Genomic DNA, 5,783 nt, shown 5'->3' on the forward strand with positions numbered 1-5,783 from the left:
TCTTCCTTGAATTAATTTTTTTTTCTTTGAGTAATTCCTGACTTGCCAAAAATTATATCCTCTTGAATAGAAGTGCCATCTGGACTTGTCTACACACAGACTGTGGTAGGCTGGTCTACCACAGATAACGTCTCTGCACTTGACCACTGTGTTATTTGGAATTTTATGCCTCCCCATCTCTGAAGGCTCAAGAATAAATGGAGTCAGCCTACTTTTCCAAGACTCTTCCCAGATACAAGTTCTCATCTGAGAAATCTATAGTGACCAATTTAATGCTGACCTCAAAGAAGGAAGGGAAAAGAGAGGTCTTCAGGCTTTAAGTTTCCAGACCTATCTCCATTTTGGCAAGAAAAGGGAGATTACCAGATGCCTTCAAGTATAGGCAATCCAGCATTCCTGAAAGTATAGGCAATCAGCATTCCTGAAAGCACCCTGCCCAGTCCCCAACATTTTCCCAAGGATACATAAGGATGATAGGACAGAGGTATAGAAGTCCCGAATCTTAACAAAATGAGATATTACTTCCATTGGTCAAAGCTTTGTTGAGTTTTCTTGGTTCATTCCTGTTCAGGCATTTCTCACAGTTTCTATAAAGGACACCTATTGTATCAGTCAGCTTGGGCTGTGTTGTGCTACAATAGATAAAGACACCCTCACCTCCAACTCTTATTATCTTACAACAACAGTTTTCTTTCTTGCACATTTTTCATGTCAATCATTGATTGACTTAGGCTCTTGTATCTGGAGCCACAGGGGCTGAATGAGCAGCCCCTACCTGGGACCTACCAGGCCACTGGCTGTGAGAAGAGAATGACGTGAAACCACAGAGTGGTTCTTAGAGCTTTTGCTCAGAACCGGCTTCTGACATTTCTGATCACATTTCATTGGCCAAAGCAAGTCATGTGGCCAAGCCTGATGTCAATGGAAAAGGAAAGTTTAATCCTTTGTAAGGATGGAGAGTCCCCTGATATTGGAAACGATAATATAATGATCAGACTTACTGAATTACATTATATTAGGTGTAAGGAGCCTGCTATCTGAATAAATTAATAGGGTGAAATTACAAGCAAGTTCTAGAGGCTTCAACTAACTCTATAAAAGAAATATTAAAGGAGTCTAAACCCTGAAGCTCTTCTCAACCTTTCTCAGCAGTGGCACAGTGAAAAAAATAAAAAGCAATTTCAGGTCATGATAGTTGACTTGAAAAGGCAGGAAATGGGCCAGGAGCGGTGGCTCACGCCTGTAATCCCAGCACTTTGGGAGGCCGAGGTGGGTGGATCACGAGGTCAAGAGATCGAGACCATCCTGGTCAACATGGTGAAACCCCGTCTCTACTAAAAACACAAAAAATTAGCTGGGCATGGTGGCACGTGCCTGTAATCCCAGCTACTCGGGAGGCTGAGGCAGGAGAATTGTCTGAACCCAGGAGGCGGAGGTTGCAGTGAGCCAAGATCGCGCCATTGCACTCCAGCCTGGGTAACAAGAGCGAAACTCCGCCTCAAAAAAAAAAAAAAGAAAAGAAAAGAAAAGGCAGGAAACATAGGCTAGGGAGCTGCTGAGCCCAAAGTGAAATCGCTCCTCCATCAGCAGCTGTAAAGCACGGGCCAGGTCGCACAGCTCCTTACTTAGTAACATTGCCAAAATTCCAGGCTTCATTTGTAACTCACTGCATTGCCGTTCTTTTGGAGTACATTACCAGGACTTCATAAAGATTGATTGAGTTCTAGGAAGCCATTGGGTTGAAAGTCCAGATGTACATAAATCAAATTATAACATCACTTAATTCACAATGTATCTGCCCAAGTCATTTTGGGGTGGAAGTGAAAAGATTTATAGTAAGTCTTATGGGATTTGATGATCTGAAAAGTAAGAGATATTAAATGGGTGATTTAGCTGCAGGAATCAACTGCAGTAGTTTTAAATTGAAGCCTTCATTGCTACTGGTTTAAAATGAATTTTAAATAATTTGAAATATATTTTGGGAGTTCTTTAGGGTGAAGAGTTAAATGTGATTTTTGGCAGTCAAAAAGAAGATCTGATTTATATTCAGAAAAAACTAATCCATCAATAAAAATATATGTCAGCAAACCTCTTTATATCTTAAAGCACTGTTCTCTACCATAGCTAGTTCTAAATCTAAAAACGTTTACATACATATGTTCTATGATAAGACACCAAAGTTCTCGTACTTGATGAAAACAATTTCTGTGATTTTCTTAGTCTTGAGCCAGAAATCAATCTACAATTGAAATCACACTAGTTTTTATGTGGAAGGACATGAGAAGCCACAATTCCAATTCATGCCTCCACGGTTGCACACTAGCCAGAAACCTGGAGTTCCAAATCTGTAGAGCAGGTGAAATTTGCTATAATCTCTGAGCCCAACTCGTTCTGTACCACTTTCTTTTGTTTGAATTCTTTTTTTTTTTTTTTTTCAGTCTGAGCCTTCCTTTGTCTCCCAGGATGTCTCCAGCGATCATCCACCTCAGCCTCCTGAGTAGCTGGGACTACAAGCATGACCCACCATGTTCGGCTAATTTTTTTTTTTTACTTTTTATAGAGACCAGGGTCTCCCTATGTCTCCCAGGCTGGTCTCAAACTCCTGGGCTCAAGCAATTCTCCAGTTTTGGCATCCCAACGTGCTGGGATTACAGGCTCCCGACACCCAGCCAGGCCTTGAATTTCACGATGTTTCTTAATGCTTCAATTCCCCTTTTCTTTTTTTCCTATCTTTTCATCTTTTTCTATCTTTTCTTTCAAAATCTATTCTTTAAAAGAAGTTATTTTTAATTAAAATTTACCATCAGATACCTTAAAGGCTGAGGAAATTCAACCTATTAGCAAAGGCCATTGTATACAAATACCAATAGAAAACAAAGTTTGACCAGAGGAAGGATGATCTAAAGGGAAATTCAAGACAACTGAAGTGAAAGTGGGGATGTAGTCCTCTCTTCTTACAATCACCAAGTGGAGCAAATTCAAAACAAATACTCAAAAGGAAGTTCGTTCATGGGGATGTTACATTTCTGTCTGCTCCTCTGACAGTTTTACAGGCGTTTTTGATGGAACAAATCCTTAAAGGAACAGAGTTTTCTCCCCAGTGACCTCTAAAAATTTGCTCTTCATTATGAAAGACTGAACTCAATATTTTTTCCAACTAATAGTAATATTTATTTAATTTTAATTAATATTCCTGAGAAATGTTGACTCTACATTTGATTTTAAATGTTGTATGTGAATTTACTTTCATTCAATCTTTAAAAATCGTAATTAGAAAAATCTGGATTCTTTCCCTGCCTTTGTTACTTTTCTAGCAGTTCTGTGAAATTAGGGAGTTGAATTTCAGATAATATTTAACGGTGTTCAATTCTGAAATTCTTTGTTGGTTCTTTTAGTTGAGGACAAGCTTCTTTAGTTGAGAACAATTACCGCCAAATTTATCTCTTTGTTAAATTGGAGCATGTGTGTATTACTTAAGCATAAAGCTAGGTACACTGTATTAACCAACACAGTGCCATTTTCTACTAGCTATTAAAAATTATTGTTTAATCTAATATGCAGAAAACTACCTAATGGTTTCTAAAACTGGATCTTAAGTTTAATAAATGCACTATTGATCACTATATTTTATAATCTAAATTTAATGTCTAAAATGTAGATTATAATACATTTAATTTAATATCTAAAATGTATTATAATCTGTCTCCCTTCCCAATTATAATTATCTACACTTCCCTTTCATTCTTTTCCTATAGGTGTCTTGTTTTTCATGGTGTCTATACATTACTCTTCTCATTTCATCGTTTGATTTTTGCTTTCAGTTCACCTGGCTAATACACTCTTGAAAAATGTATCATAATCTTTATTCATTGTACATTATATTTTATGTGTATTTCATTCAATCTTTATTTGAAGAATAATGCATGGACTTGACAATAAAAATTTAGACTACAAAAAGGGGCACGAAATAAGAATGTAAAGTCTTTCTCTCTCCCCACATCTGTCCTACTTTCCAAAGAGGACTATGTTCAACATTTTTTGGTTTTGGTTCTTGGGATGATTAGCTTGGAAATTCTAAACCACTGCTGTTCAATAGAAACATAATGTGAACCACATTTAATCTCTCTAGTAGCCACATTTTAAAAAGTAAAAAGAAGCAGGTGAAAAAAATTTTAATGAGACATTTTACGTAATGCCATTTATCCACGATGCTATTATTTCATATATAGTCAACATTAAAAATGAATATTTAAAATTTTATGTTTATCTCAACTGTATTTTATACTTATAGCACATGTTAAATTCAGACTAACTACATTTCAAGTGTTTGATAGCCACATATGGCTAGTGGCTGTCATATTAGACAGTGAAGATCTAGACAATATGCTAATAAATCAAATTTTTTGTTTGCCAATTTTAAACAGTATCTGCTAATTTCCTGCCAAAAAGATGAAGAATTTAACATCTTGTACTACCCATTCTATCTTGCAAATCTCATTAAATATGTATTTTTAGGTTTCCCATTAGACTTCTTTATTATTTTGAAAACTATACCTACTCTTCTTTTCTTACACTAGTCAGAAAATATCCTTGGAATTCCAGCTATGCAAGATGTGGAAACTAATATTCCCCTCACTTCTCTCCACCTCTCCCACTATGCCTCCAAACTTTTGTCAAGCTATAGCACAACTTTTAAATTGTTAAGGTTCAAAACCTTTTTATTCTGTTCTATCACTTTAATAAATTTAATTTTCTTGTCTTGTTTTAGATCTCCAGATATGTAAAACATGTGACAGCATTTGAAATATTATGAGTTTAGCAACTTCATTGTGCAGCCAAGCAGTGCGATTGAACCCTTTGGAAGTACTATCTCCCACTCTCAATCTGTGCAACTTAAAGAAGAAACATTCTGAATATTAAGCACAAATAAATTCTCATTTCCTCTATTCCATCAATTTCTCAGAATTGTGCTTCAGTTTAGTTTGTTTCATATGAAGATCATAGCTCATTATTCAATGTTGTGGTTTTTCTCGAATTCTCTTATTACCTTTCATTTACCTTGTTAACTAAGATATGTACTGGCCCTTTTATTTTTAGATCATCATGCTTTTTCATCATATCACTTAGCATAGGAAAGTGACTGTCTTCTTAGAGACTATCTCTGGTAGCTCACTAAGTTCCTTTTCTAATTTGAATTTATTGCTTTGTTTGTCTGCTGAGCTATGATTCTGGGATTTAAATTCATTACTCTATTGGCTAAATTTGCAGTTTCTTACATGCCAAGTATTTCTCTTTCAGCCAAACAAAATATTTTATTAAATTATATCCTTTAGTAACTTTTTAAAAAAAATGCGCAAGAGAAATAAACTTTCTGAAGCTTTGCATGTTTGAAAATGGCTTTATTTTCCTTTCACAGTGGACTGACACATTTTAATTTTCCAAGAAACATCAGATTTCTATAATAGCCTTTCAAGCTATAAATGCACATTAGTGTGTCTTTACCCTGTGGAAATTAAAATCCAAGTGTACTAGTAATTACACAGTTAGGGACAAAATAAATCCTTGGACTTCTCCCCATCGGAGTCTCCACAGTGAAGCAATATTCCATACTTTACCTTTAGCCACTGTTTTGAACCGGTTGGGAAATCAAAAGTTGCATCATACAAGCCTTCCTGGTAGATACTTGGAAGAATTACAACACTCTTCAGCATGTTTAGAAACGTCCATATCCCTGCCCACATTTTACAAAGACATAATTGCATGGTGGGTGCCTTGGGACTTTT

The 5,783-nt window shown here is 36.0% G+C and overlaps 1 long non-coding RNA gene across 2 annotated transcripts in view; it reads right to left on the bottom strand.

Moving 5' to 3' along the window:
- Positions 1–5,783, bottom strand: part of LOC118154047 (uncharacterized) — a 47,040-nt gene that overhangs the window by 2,178 nt on the left and 39,079 nt on the right. The window lies entirely within an intron of this gene.

This window comes from Callithrix jacchus, chromosome 5 (assembly GCF_049354715.1).
Source record: "Callithrix jacchus isolate 240 chromosome 5, calJac240_pri, whole genome shotgun sequence".
NCBI lineage: Eukaryota > Metazoa > Chordata > Mammalia > Primates > Cebidae > Callithrix > Callithrix jacchus.